Raw genomic sequence first — 14960 nt, forward strand, 5'->3', positions numbered from 1 at the left:
TCTTTCTTCTTCCTTCGTTCCCTCACTCCTTCCTTCCTTCGTTCCCTCCCTCCCTCATTCCTTCCTTCATTCCCTCCCTCCCTCGCTCCTTCCTTCCTTCCTTTCTTCTTCCTTCGTTCCCTCCCTCCCTCCTTCCTTCGTTCCCTCCCTCCCTCCTTCCTTCCTTTCTTCTTCCTTCCTTCATTCCCTCCCTCCTTCCTTCCTTCCTTCGTTCCCTCCCTCCCTCCTTCCTTCGTTCCCTCCCTCCTTCCTTCCTTTCTTTCTTTCTTTCTTTCTTTCTTTCTTTCTTTCTTTCTTTCTTTCTTTCTTTCTTTCTTTCTTTCTTTCTTCTTCCTTCCTTCGTTCCCTCCCTCCCTCCTTCCTTCATTCTCTCCCTCCCTCCCTCCCTCCTTCCTTCCTTCCTTTCTTTCTTCTTCCTTCGTTCCCTCCCTCCCTCCCTTCCTGTCTTGCAGCTCTCAAACTTTTGACATTCATGTCTTGCAGCTCTCAAACATCTGATGTGTATTCCATGTGGCTCTTACGTTAAGCAAGTTTGGCCACCCCTGGGTTAGAAGAAACGGAGGTCCTAGAGCAACATCACATCCTGACTTTGCTCTCTCGCCGCTTCAGACTGTGCACTTCTCAAACACCGCTGGAGTTGACTGTTGGAGTGAGGGACTTAGTATGGCTAGATGTTGGGGGGGGGGGGGGGGTATACATCCTTCTGAGTGTGAATAGGTGTTATCTCCTTGAATGGGATGACTTTCTTTGTCTTAACTCGAGAGCTGCCCTCTGACTCCCTCCTGTCTGTTTAATGTAGCGGTTAAGAGTGGCGGACTCTAATCTGGAGAACTGGGTTTGATTCTCCACTCCTCCTCATGCAGTCAGCTGGGTGACCTTGGATTAGTCGCAAGTTCTCGCAGGGCTGTTCTTTCAAAAGCAGTTCTCTCAGAGCTCTCTCAGCCCCACCGACCTCACAGGGTGTCTGTTGTGGGAAGAAGAAGAAGATGATATTGGATTTATATCCCACTCTATACTCTTAATCTCTTAATCTCAGAGTGGTCACAATCTCCTCTACCTTCCCCCCCCAACAGATACCCTGTGAGCTGTGTTCCCTCTAAACTGAGTCAGTGTGAGCTAGCTCACAGTTTTTTAGCCTCTGGCTCACACATTTTTATCTTAGTTCATGAAAAATGGCCCAGGAGCAAACTAATTTATGCAGTAGCTCATATTTTTAATGCCAGTAGCTCACAAAGCAGATTTTTTGCTCACAAGACTCCACAGCTTAGAGGGAGGTGGGGCTGAGAGAGCTTTTTACAGCAGCTGCCCTTTCAAGGACAACTCCTACGAGAACTATGGCTTGCCCAAGGCCATTCCAGCAGGTTCAAGTGGAGGAGTGGGAAATCAAACGCAGTTCTCCCAGATAAGTGTCCGCGTACTACCAACCAATACACCAAACTGGATTTCTGGAGAGAAAGAGAAGGAGATTGTAAGCTGCTCAGAGACTCTGAGTGAAGGGCAGGGTATAAATCCATCTTCTCCTCCTCCCCCCTCTGCTTTGCCCTCTCACATGGTCTTCCATGGAGACTCAAGCCTTTGCAGTTCTCTCCTGTAAATACAATGCCCTCATATTCCCACACATGATGCCATTGGACAAGCTGGCCATTTGTGACAGGAAACGTAGATTATGTCAAGCATCGGTATTTCAAATAATCAAGCTTTGTTTAATTCAAAGACTTGCTTTATTGATAATCCAACACCTGCTCCAAGGAACGATAACTTGGAAGTGATACATAGTTTTGCACGGCATGGAATCTTAAAGGATACTTCAAAGGCACAATAGCAGATAGCTTCAAAAGCATAACATACAGATGTGAATTGCATAGAAGGTTCAAAGGGTACTATCAACTATTCATTTGGTCACTACATCTCCTACTTCCCACACATTCTTGGCTTACTGATAAGACGTATGGATGGGAACTGGTGGGAGAGGCAATTCGCTTACGAGAACAAGGTTACTTGCATATTCTGAATCCTTTAGTGTTACCAGGTAGGGGGGGGAGCTTTGAAGAGCAACCCTATGCAGGAAAGGAGAAGAGAAAGAAGCAAGAGGGCTCACTAATGCATGTTGATTCAATAACCAGAAATATCATGCTTGACAGATTAGACTTCTTTCTCTTCTTTCGACTGCAACCAGAGTGTGGATCTACGTGAATAAATGTAAGTTCACCAGTTTTGCCATCTACATCTTGGGAGCTTTATTTACTTCACTCAGTATCACACAGGGCAGAAATCTCCGATATTAACCAAACATCCCAATATTGACAACCTTAACTTCAGTGCAAAAAAACAAACAGTGTTGCTTTTTTTCTGTCGAGCAACCTAGGTGTGATTCGTTCGCCGCACTTATTTTACTGGGTTAACCCCCTTCTTGTTTTCAAACGGAGGCTCAGGCTCCTATACAGCGGGCTGATTCGTTTTCCATATCAAAGAAGTCATTTCTTTTTCCACTGGCAATTGTAAGCTCTTTCTCTCCCACAGCTTCAAGAATGACTTCTACACAAGAGAACATCAGCAGGGAAGCGTGAACTCTGTTCAGAAAAAGGCTGGGCTGGGAAACAATCACCAACCAGGCCCCGCAGGAAACAGGTTCTCAAGGGATCGGAGCAGTAAAAGAGTCTGAGAGAGGAACGTTAGTTATCCGTAGAGTGGACAGCCGGATTCTTTCTCTTTCTTTTGTTAAAATAGTAGACTCAAGGTCAAGGTAGTCCCCAGTGCAAGCACCAGTCATTTCCAACTCTGGGGTGACGTCGCATCACGACGTTTTCACTGCAGACTTTTTACAGGGTGGTTTGCCATTGCCTTCCCCAGTCATCTACACTCCCCCCACACACAGCAAGCTGGGGACTCATTTTACTGACCTCGGAAGGATGGAAGGCTGAGTCAACCTCGAGCTGGCTACCTGAACCCAGCTTCCGCCGGGATCGAACTCAGGTCGTGAGCAGAGCTTGGACCGCAGGACTATCACATGAAGAGGACAAACCAATCTAATGGGCTTGAGTTACGAGACAGAAGAGTTCAGCTCTGACCTGGATCTCACAAGATCTCAGCTAAACGATTGGGGGTTTGCCAACCTCCAACTGAGGCCCGAGATCTCCAGCTATTACAACTGATTTCCAGACAATAGAGATCAGTTCCCTTGGGGGGAAGACGGCTGCTGTGGAGGGTGGGCTCTATGGCATTGTACCCTGCCAAGGTCCCTCCCCAAACCCCGCCCTTCCTAGTCTCCACCCCCAAAATCTCTGGGTATTTCCCAACTCAGAGCTGGCAACCCTAACATTAGGAGATATCTCCAAGTAGTAGTGGGTGGAGCCGGTTCCCTGAGGCAAGACTGAAAACCAGAGGGGATTGGATAAGCATATGGAGCAGAGGTCCATCAGTAAGCATATGGAGCATATGGAGCAGCATAAGCATATGGAGCAGAGGTCCATCAGTAGTCACAGCATATTGTTGGAACTCTCTGTCTGGGGCAGTGATGCTCTGCATTCTTGGTGCTTGGAGGGGCACAGTGGGAGGGCTTCTAGTGTCCTGGTCCCACTGGTGGACCTCCTGATGGCACCTGGGTTTTTTGGCCACTGTGTGACACAGAGTGTCAGACTGGATGAGCCATTGGCCTGATCCAACATGGTTTCTCTTATGTCTGGGGCAGTGATGCTCTGTATTCTTGGTGCTTGGGGTGGGCAACAGGGTGAGGGCTTCCAGTGTCCTGGCCCCACTGATGGACCTCCTGATAGCACTTCGGATTTTTTTGGCCACTGTGTGACACAGAGTGTCGGACTGGATGGGCCATTGGCCTGATCCAACATGGCTTCTCTTATGTCTAGGGCAGTGATGCTCTGTATTCTTGGTGCTTGGGGGGGGGCACAGTAGGAGGACTTTTGAGTCCTGACCCCACTGATGGACCTCCTGATGGCACCTGGGTTTTTTGGCCACTGAGTGACACAGAGTGTTGGACTGGATGATCCAACATGGCTTCTCTTATGTTCTTAACCAGTTCCCAGATCCTCTTTGGAGAATCTTTAAACAGAAGACGTTAGCTTTGGGTGCACCAGAAGAAGTTAGCTTTGGCCACCTCCACATCTAGGACTCTGAGGTGGAAACCACAGCCAACTCTGACCGAATTATCACCTTATCTCCAGCTTGCCTGTGTTTCCAGGGAAGTTCACATGGACCCCACAGTCTATCCCACGTGTAGTTCCAACCCTTCCTCCCACAGTGTTCCTCCACAGAGGAGAAGCTGACCTCGAGACACCATGAGGCTCATGTTCTTTGGCTCCGTTGGCACAAAAGCCACTTGTGTTTCCTTCAGTCTCCAGAGCTGCCTTTGACGTGCTGTTCTCCATATGACTTCTCTGCTCTCCTGCCCCAGGCCAAAGAGTGGAATGCCGGATTTGTGTGAGCATGAGATGTGCGAGTTACACTCAGGGGCATCTGCTCCACAGGAGGAGCCAGTGGCCTGGGGCAGCCTCCTCCACACCCCAGGCCGGCTGAGTATAAACAAACAGATATGGCTGGGGAAACATTTTCAAATCAGTTCCAAAAGCTGGTAAGAAGTTCTTCTAAGCCTTTGGGATCTGGGCAGCGAGATCAAAATTAGGGTGTTTGGCTAGGAGACTTGGGTTTAAGTTCCAGCTGTGCCATAGAATCTTGCTGTGTAGGGCTGCCGCCAGTGTTCCTTCTAAGCTGAGTTAGTGTGAGCTAGCTCATCGGTTTTTTTAGCCTCCGGCTCCCACATTTTTGTCTCCACTCAGGATAGGCTTCCCATTCCCCAGGTCCCAGAGGGGGATCCCCTGGTTTTACAGGCTTCCCCCCTCCCCCAGCCAGCTGGCCGGTGGGGGAAGCCCCACCCCCACAGCCATCATGCACCACCATGAACGATTCCCATAGGGAATGATGGGGAATTGAGCCGCTGGTATCGAGGGCTCGGGGGGGGGGGCTGTTTTTTGAGATAGAGGCACAAAATTTTCAGTATAGCATCTAGTGCCTCTCCCCAAAATACCTCCCAAGTTTCAAAAAGATTGGACCAGGGGGTCCAATTCTATGAGCCCCAAAAGAAGGTGCCCCTATCCTTCATTATTTCCTATGGAATGAAGGCATTTAAAAAGATGTGCAGTCCCTTTAAATGTGATGGCCAGAACTCCCTTGGAGTTCAATTATGCTTGTCGCACCCTTGCTCTTGGCTCCACCCAATGTCTCCTGGCTCCACCCCCAAAGTCTCCTGGCTCCACCCCCAAAGTCCCCAGATATTTCTTGAATTGGACTTGGCAACCCTAGCTCAGGAAGGAGGACCCCAGAGCAAATCAATTCATGCAGCAGCTCGCAACTTTCATGCCAGTAGCTCACAAAGCAGAATTTTTGCTCTCAGGACTCTGCAGCTTAAAGGGAACATTGGTTGCCACCCTCCAGGTGGCGCCTGGGTGTTGATTTGGGAGAGACCAGAGTTTGGGGAGGAGAGGGGCCTCAACAGGGTACAATGCCCCCAGAGCCCACCCTTCCAAGCAGCCATTTCCTGCCAGTTGGAGATCAGTTGTGAAAGCGGGAGGTCTCCAGGCCCCACCTGGAGGCTGGCAACCCTAGTTGGGGCAGCCACTCTCCCTCAGCTTGGCCTACCTAACAGGGCTGTTGTGAGTGAGTATAAAAGAGTGGAGGGGAGAATGACACAAATTGCCCCAAGCTTAGGGTTGCCAGGTCTCTGTTGGAAAATACCTGGGGCCTTTGGGGATGGATCTGGGAGAGGGCGGGGTTTGGGGAGGGGCCTCAACAGGGTACAATGCCCCAGAGCCCACCCTTCAAAGCCGCCATTTTCTCCAGGGGAGCTGATCTCTGCCAGCTGGAGATCAGTTGTGAAAGCGGGAGGTCTCCAGGCCCCACCTGGAGGCTGGCAACCCTACTCATGCTTGCCCCCAACTTTTCCTATGGGCAGGCTGCAGATGTTGCAGCTGTGATTGACATAGGACACCTACTTGACTATTAGAAAGAATAAAATTAAAAATAAAGGTAATGATTGCATCCTACTTCCAACTTACTGTACCTAAGAAGCAGGTATTGGGGCAGGTGGGCAATGTTTTATATCCAATTTTCCTTGGGGGAAACAGAACCCTGGTGGCATCTTTGTGAGAATGGTGTTGAGAGAGGTGGTACCTTTGGAAAGGTATACTTTCCTGTCGAGATGTTGTGGTAAAGCCTTTAGACTAGGGGTCCCCAACGTTTTTGACTCTGCAGGCTCCTCTGAATTCTGACACAGCATGGTGGCCACAAAAAATGACTTCCACAAAATGGCTGCCACAGGAGGCGGAGCCAGCCACAAAATGGCTGCCGTAGTTGACCTTCAGTCACACAGATTTTTTTAAAAATCTACACAGCCAGCCAACTTTCTAGCAGCCAGTCAGAGGCACTGCTGGGCAAAGAGCCAGTTTGGTGTAATGGTTAAGTGTGTGGACTCTTATCTGGGAGAACTAGGTTCGCTTCCCCACTCCTCCACTTGCAGCTGCTGGAATGGCCTTGGGTCAGCCATAGCTCTGGCAGAGGTTCTCCTTGAAAGGGCAGCTGCTGTGAGAGCCCTCTCAGCCCCACCCAGCTCACAGGGTGTCTGTTGTGTGGGGGAGAAGATACAGGAGATTGTAAGCCACTTTGAGTCTCTGATTCAGAGAGAAGGGTGGGGTATAAATATGCAATTCTTCTTCTTCTTCTTCATTAGCATATGCTGCCCCCCCCCCCCAGCCAGAAGCAACCTGATGCAAAAAAGGAGAACCTGGGGTTGCCAAGTCCAATTAAAGAAAAATCTGGGGACTTTGGGGGCGGAGCCAGGAGACTTTGGGGGTGGAGCCAGGAACAAGGACGTGACAAGCATAATTGAACTCCAAGGGAGTTCTGGCCATCACATTTAAAGGGACAGCACGCCTTTTTAAACGCCTTTCTTCCATAGGAAATAATTAAGGATAGGGGCACCATCTTTTGGGGCTCATAGAATTGGACCCTCTGGTCCAATATTTTTGAAACTTGGGGGGTATTTTGGGGAGAGGCACTAGCTGCTGTACTAAAAATCTGGTGCCTCTACCTCAAAAATAGCCCCCCCAGAGCCCCCAACACCCATGGATCAATTCCCTATTATTCTCTATGGGAATCGTTCTCCATAGGGAATAATAGAGTGCCTAGTAGATATTTCCCTCCCCCCCCACGCTTTCTAAAGGGGGGGGCTCCATACCAGGGAATCCCCCCTCCCTGCCCCCTCCCTCTCCCTCTCTTTCACACACACACACACAAACACTTATGGTACTTGGTCTTCTTCCAGCAGAATTTGCTCGCTGTGACAACGAAAGCAAGCTGCACAGGAAAAGAAAGGGAGGGGCCGTTCCTGTTTCCTGTGCAGCCTTAAAGGGACACATTTTAAAAACGGATCCCAAGCTGTAAAACAACATGATGCCTACAGGTATGTTCTCTCTCCCCCCGCCCTGTCAGGACCCAGACCTGCAGACAACGACGGGCAGCTTCTGTTGCCCTTGCAATCGGCCAGGACGCTGGCTGTCGGCTGGGGTGTTTCCGAAGGCAGCACGAGCGTTATCTTTACAGTCCTTAATTGGTCTGTACCATAAATCAGGCCAGCCGAAGGGAGTAGCGAAGTGCGGAGTCTCAGGAATGCAGAAGGGTCATCAACCAGGGAAAGCAAGCCGAATGTATACAAAGTACTTAGCCAAAGCAGAGTCCAGTTTCCAGTCCAAAAGTCAAGCCGGGTCGGGAAGCAGACAGGTTCGTTCAGCAGGCAAGGGGGGTGCAGGGCGCGGTCACGTCGGAGGGTGATCATTCGTTGCCAGCACAATTTGGCCTGAGGCCAGGATCCCAGATATAGCGTGCTGGCTAATTGGCTTGTTAGAACTCTGGGCTCAGATCTCTCCTAGCACGCCTGCGTGCTTCTCTACGCCTGTTTCTGAACTCCAGCCGTCTCCTCTCGCGTAGCCGTTCTGCAGGTGGTGGTGATTCTGGAGGCGATGAGCTAGTGCCTGGTGTGGCCTGATCGGTTTCAGGTGGCCCCTGCTGCTGGCTTGCTCCTTCAGGACTTACGTCCGACGTTGGTAGAGGCATCTGCACAGCAGGGGCGGGGTCAGAAGCAGGCACCTGCTCTGAGTCAGCAGGGGCAGGCATGACACTATCCCCCCCCTCAGGGCCCCCCCTCATCCAAGCCGCCTGGCTTATCTGGGTAGGCCTCGTGGAATTGCTGGAGCAGGTCAGGGGTATGCAGGTGGGTAGCCGGTTCCCAGGAACGGTCCTCGGGAGGGTAGCCTTCCCAGTCCACCAGGTACTGGAGCTGACCTCGGTGCAGCCGGGAGTCCAGGATCTGACGGACCTCGAACTCTTCCTCATCGTCCACCAAAACCGGTGGTGGAGGCGGTGGTGGAGTGTCCCTGTTTGGGTCCGGTGCTGCCGCTGGTTGGAGGAGGGAACGATGGAACACTGGGTGGATCCGGAGGTGGGCGGGGAGGCGTAGGCGCAACGCCACGGGGTTGATTTGCGCCTCTATGGGGAATGGACCGATGAAACGAGCGGTGAGCTTGGCGGATCGGCCAGGAGTCCGGAGGTACCGGGTCGAGAGCCAGACGGAATCCCCGACCTTGAGGGGGGCTCCGTCCTGGCGATGTCGATCGGCGGCCAGTTTGTATGCATCTTTGGCGCGTTGGAGCTGGGTGCGCAAGAGGTCGTGGAGCGCATGGAGTTCCTCGATCCGGTTGTCGGCCGCGGGGACATTGGCGGATGGGCCGAGCGGAGGGAAGAACCGGGGGTGCAGTCCGTAGTTGGCCGCAAACGGTGTGGTCTGCGTGGAGCTGTGCACCGCGTTATTATATGCGAACTCTGCCAGGGGCAGCAGGGAGGCCCAATTGTCCTGTTGATAGCTGGTATAACAGCGCAAGTACTGCTCCAGGGTGGCGTTGGTCCGCTCTGTCTGCCCGTCGGTCTGGGGATGGTAGGCAGAAGACAAGTGAAGCTCCGTCCCCAACCCGTGCTGGAAGGCTTGCCAAAAGCGGGAGGTAAATTGCGGGCCCCGATCCGAGATGACCTGCGTGGGTAACCCGTGCAGGCGGAAGACGTGGTTTAGGTAGAGCTGGGCAGTTTCCGGTCCTGACGGTACTTTGGCGCAGGGGACGAAGTGGGCCATTTTGGTGAACAGGTCCACCACAACGAGAATGCAGGTGTGGCCCTGGGATCATGGTAGGTCTACGATAAAGTCCATGGACACCACATCCCAGGGACCGGCGGGAGTAGGCAGGGGCTGTAGGAGACCGGAGGGCTTGGCCGGTACGTTTTTGGCTCGGCGGCAGACCTCACAAGAAGCCACGTATCGACTAACGTCTGCTCGGACGCGAGGCCACCAGAAGTCTCGGGTCAATAGATGAGCGGTCTTGTTTTGCCCGAAGTGGCCAGCCGGGGGTGCATTGTGGGCAAGACGGAGGATGCGGGAACGGAGAGGCCCGGGAGGGACATACAACTGCTCCCGATGGTAGAGCAGCCCATCCCGGGTGGATAGTTCACTGGCAGGGTCTTGCTGCGGTCCCTGCAGGTGTTTCTGAGCCCAAGGGTCGGTGTCTTGACTGGCCTGTATCTCTGCCACCAAGGCGGGTGCGGTCAGAGTGGCAGCAAAGACCGAAGGTGGCAGGATGCTAGCCTTGGGGGCTTCGGTGGTACTAGAGGCGTTATAGTCCGGCCGGCGGGACAGAGCGTCGGCTTTTTGGTTCTGGGAGTGCGGGACGTAGGCAATGGTAAAGTTGAACCGTGAAAAGAACAGGGACCACCGGATCTGCCGCTGGTTCAGCCGGCGAGTGGTCTGCAAGTGCTCCAAGTTCCGGTGATCTGTGAAGACTTGGACCGGATGTCTGGCTCCCTCAAGGTGGTGACGCCACACCTCAAAAGCCACCTTGATGGCCAAGAGCTCTCTCTCCCATATGGTGTAGTTGCGTTCGGCGGCAGAGAGCTGCCAGGAGTAGTAGGCGCAGGGTTGCCACGGCTGGCTGGGATCGTCCCGCTGGGAGAGCACGGCTCCGAGGGCCACATTGGAGGCGTCTGCTTCCACCATGAAGGGCAAGCGGGGGTCAGGGTACCGCAGGAGGGGACTTGAGGAAAAGCTATGCTTGAGTTGGCGGAAAGCCTGGTCGGCTTCTGGGGTCCACTGGAAGGGCTCCTTAGGTCGGAGGAGTCTAGTCAAGGGCTTGGTCAGGTCGGCGTAGCCCGCGATGAATTGCCTGTAATAGTTGGCGAAGCCCAGGAGGCGCTGGACGTCCTTCCGATTTTGAGGGGCCTGCCACTGAAGGATGGCGTCGACCTTCCGCGGATCCATCTGGGTTCCTTGGGGGGAAATGATGTGCCCCAGGAACTCGACGGACTGAAGGTGGAAGGCGCATTTCTCTAGCTTGGCATACAGGTGATGGGCTCGGAGTCGTTGTAGCACCTGGCGGACGTGTTGGACGTGCTCCTGCTCGGAAGTGGAGTAGACCAAAATGTCATCCAGGTAAATGATCAGGAACCGGTCTAGCAGGTCGCGGAACACGTCGTTCATGAACCGTTGGAACACGGCAGGGGCATTGGTGAGCCCAAAGGGCATAACCAGGTGTTCGTACTGGCCATACCTGGTGCCAAAGGCGGTCTTCCACTCATCTCCGGCTTTGATACGAACCAGGTTGTAGGCCCCTTGAAGGTCGAGCTTGGTGTAGATCGTGGCCCCCTTGATACGGTCGAGGAGCTCCGGGATCAGCGGCAGCGGGTAGCGGTTCCGAATGGTAATCTTGTTGAGGGCTCGGTAGTCGTTGCAGAGCCGTAAGTCCCCGGTTTTTTTCTTGACAAACAGGACCGGTGAGGACAAGGGCGAGGTAGAGGGTCGAATGAACCCTCGGGCCAAGTTCTTTTCCAAGTACTCCCGGAGGGCAGCTAGTTCCGGGTCCGCCATGGGGTAAAGGCGGCCTGCTGGTAGCGGGGCGCCGGGTATCAGGTCGATGGCGCAATCGTAGGGCCGATGTGGGGAAAGCTGGTCTGCTTCCTTCTCGTTGAAGACGTCCGCGAACTCCTGATAGGGAGCTGGTAGAGTGGTGGCGGCCCCCAGGAGGCTGGTGGTGAGTGGGGAACCGGGTTGGTTGGCAGGCGGCACAGGAGCCGAGTCGGGTGGTAGTGTGGAACAGGGCGCGAGGGCACTCGAAAAGCTCAGTTCGCGTTGCACCCAGTCCACATGAGGGTTGTGGGCCTCAAGCCAGGACAGGCCCAGGATGACCGGGAAACGGGGCATGCGGGCCAAGTCAAAGGTCTGTTTCCCCTGGTGTTGCTGGACCCATAAAACGAGTGGTAGAGTCTCGTGGCAGACGGGTCCAGAGCGCAGCAGACGACCATCCACGGCCTCAACCAGTGTAGGAGTCTTCTTTTCCCGGACGGGGACGCCATGCTCCTTGGCAAAGTGATTGTCCATGTAGCAGCAGGCAGCCCCTGAGTCCAACATGGCATGGATGAAGATCCACCGGTCGTCAGGAAGCCGCAGACGGATCGGGACCAGGAACGGGGTGGGTGGTGGGTGGACGGAGCTGGAGGACCTCGAGGAGTGCCCCAGGTCAGGAGGTCCAACTAGACCTGGGGCTGGCCTTTTACCGAGGCGGCAGAACTTGTGGGGCGCTTTGGTTTGGCCGGACATGAACTTGCGAAATGCCCGTCTCCACCACAATACAGGCACAGGTTGTTGGTGCGCCGTCGGTTCTTCTCCTCGGGAGTCAGGCGAGGGCGGGCGACGCCCAGCTGCATGGGTTCTGCAGCCGGCGGAAGAGCTGGGGTGCCTGAAGCAGGAGCCGCCGTGGGGACCCGGGGTGGGGTGTTGCCCCTCTTCTGCCTCTGGCGTCGACCTTGCAGCCGCCCATCGATGCGTAGGCACAGCAGGATCAGGTCTTGGAGGGCGGCTGGGCGGTCACTGCGTGCTAGTTCATCCAGGACAGCATTGGAGAGACCTTCAGTATATTGGTCCACCAAGGCAGCTTCATTCCAGGCCAGGTCTTGGGCCAATAGCTGGAACTCTGTGGTATAATGAGACACAGAGTTTTGGCCTTGGCGCAAGGCCCGTATCTTACGATTAGCCGTCTCAGCACGCACGGGGTTGGCATAAGCAGCCGTGAAGTGGGCCTTGAACCGGGTGTAGTCTGCCAGCAGTGGTGAGGGCTCTAGCAGCAGAGGAGTGGCCCATTTGGCCGCTGGCCCTTTAAGCAGGCTCAAGATAAAGCAGACCTTAGTCTTGTCCGTAGGGAAGTCGCCCTGCCTTATCTCCATGTAGAGTTCACACTGGGCGAGGAAGGCAGGGAACTCCTCCAGGCTTCCAGCAAATTTCTCAGGAACGCTCACCGGGCAGCGAGAGCGGGGAACGGCGGCGGCAGCCAAGGCCACGGCATTGGATGCAGTCTGTTGCTGGAGAGCAATTACAGCCTGTGTCAGCTGCTGCACCTGATCCAGGAGCCCCGGCAGGGGGTCCGCGCCTCCTGCCGCTGGGTCGGTCATGGTGTGCCTGGTGAGTTTTGGGTGCTGGCAAGCTGTCAGGACCCAGACCTGCAGACAACGACGGGCAGCTTCTGTTGCCCTGGCAATCGGCCAGGACGCTGGCTGTCGGCTGGGGTGTTTCCGAAGGCAGCACGAGCGTTATCTTTACAGTCCTTAATTGGTCTGTACCATAAATCAGGCCAGCCGAAGGGAGTAGCGAAGCGCGGAGTCTCAGGAATGCAGAAGGGTCATCAACCAGGGAAAGCAAGCCGAATGTATACAAAGTACTTAGCCAAAGCAGAGTCCAGTTTCCAGTCCAAAAGTCAAGCCGGGTCGGGAAGCAGACAGGTTCGTTCAGCAGGCAAGGGGGGTGCAGGGCGCGGTCACGTCGGAGGGTGATCATTTGTTGCCAGCACAATTTGGCCTGAGGCCAGGATCCCAGATATAGCGTGCTGGCTAATTGGCTTGTTAGAACTCTGGGCTCAGATCTCTCCTAGCACGCCTGCGTGCTTCTCTACGCCTGTTTCTGAACTCCAGCCGTCTCCTCTCGCGTAGCCGTTCTGCAGGTGGTGGTGATTCTGGAGGCGATGAGCTAGTGCCTGGTGTGGCCTGATCGGTTTCAGGTGGCCCCTGCTGCTGGCTTGCTCCTTCAGGACTTACGTCCGACGTTGGTAGAGGCATCTGCACAGCAGGGGCGGGGTCAGAAGCAGGCACCTGCTCTGAGTCAGCAGGGGCAGGCATGACACGCCCCCAGATTTTTTAAGAGTGGGGGAGGAGGCTGAAAATTCAGGGGTCCCTCGCCAGGGCAGGAGGGTTGGGAAGACTAGGAGAACCCCAGCAAGTGAGGCCTGCTTGGCGCCCTGAGCCTGCTTCGGCAGGGAAGGCAGGATATAAATAAAATATTATTATATTATTATTGTTATTATTATTGTTCACATGGGGCTCTCCTGTGCCGCCACCCCCCAGCCAAAAGATCAGCAAGCCACCCGCCATCCAAAATCACATCAGAAGTGGAGAAAGGGTGGCGTGGGCTTCTAAGGGGTTAATGAGGGCTGCTGGGGATGTGGCAAAGCCCCTGCTGGCTGGCTGGCTGCCCACTTTCCTAATCCAGGGATTGTTATGCAGCTGCACCTCCTATTCAATGGACAAGGTAGGTGGAAAGGAAGAGGGGGGAACCCTCAGAAAGGTTCAGGAGCTATGCTCCTGTGAGCTCCTGCTGAATCTGAGGCCTGGCTGACACAAAATGGCTGCCACAGCTTATCTTTTAGTAGGCTTGCCAATCCCCAGGTCCCAGCGGGGGATCTCCTGGTTTTACAAGTCCCGCCCCCCCTCCCAGCCAGCTAACCGGCGGGGGAAGCCCCCCCCCCCACAGCTCTGGCAGTTTTAGGGAATAATGGGGAATTGATCCGCGGATATCAGGGGCTCTAGGGGGGCTGTGTTTTGAGGTAAAGGCACCAAATTTTCAGTATAGCATCTAGTGCTTCTTCTCAAAATACCTCCCAAGTTTCAAAACGATTGGGCCAGGGGGTCCAATTCTATGAGCCCCCAAAGAAGGTGCCCCTATCCTTCAATATTTCCTACGGAAGGAAGGCATCTAAAAAGGTGTGCGGTCCCTTTCAATGTGATGGCCAGAACTCCCTTGGAGTTCAATGATGCTTGTCACACCCTTGTTCCTGGCTCTGCCCCCAATGTCTCCTGGCTCCACCCCCAAAGTATCCTGGCTCCATCCTCAAAGTCCCCAGATATTTCTTGAATTGGACTTGGCAACCCTATTTTTTAGTCACACACTGAAGGTGCACGTGCTGTCAAAGCAAATGTTTTGAAAAATCTGCACAGCCCATTGAATCTCCATTGGCCAATCAGAAACCTTACTGGGCAAAGGCCCCATCTGGGTGTGCCCTCTTTCCAAATACAGTTGGAGGGTGCCAGGAAAGAGCTGTCAGATGCCAAGGTGCCCACATTTATAAAACCGTCTTTGGTGTAGTGAGGGAAGAACACTTCGGGCTGTGATGTTCAGTCCTTTTCCACCCAGCTAGGCAGGCATGTCAATTCAAAATGCTTCAACTGTCAAATTGCTATACCCCTCTCTGGCCACACGCAGCGGTGGCGCTGTAGCGCAGCGAAGATCAACCATCATTTCCTTCCACCCGCCAGTTGCCCTGGCCACGCGGTGAGTAAGGGACCTAGATTTAGCCAGCTCACCACTAGTTCGACCTCTCCTTTGACGGAGCCCCAAAATCTTGCTTCTCGCTGTCAATGAGATTCTCACGGGACCTCTTGGGAGTAACCACTAGCAACCGATACACCTTTTCGCAAACTTGCGCAGGCCTTCCAAACAGCAGCGACTGGAGTTGGACCCAAATTTAATAGCCAGACTCGCCACGATGACACGCAAAGAAAGAACCGTCGTGGCCGCCCGGCCAAGTCCGCCGGTA

This window comes from Heteronotia binoei, chromosome 20 (genome assembly GCF_032191835.1).
Source record: "Heteronotia binoei isolate CCM8104 ecotype False Entrance Well chromosome 20, APGP_CSIRO_Hbin_v1, whole genome shotgun sequence".
NCBI classification, from domain to species: Eukaryota; Metazoa; Chordata; class Lepidosauria; order Squamata; family Gekkonidae; genus Heteronotia; species Heteronotia binoei.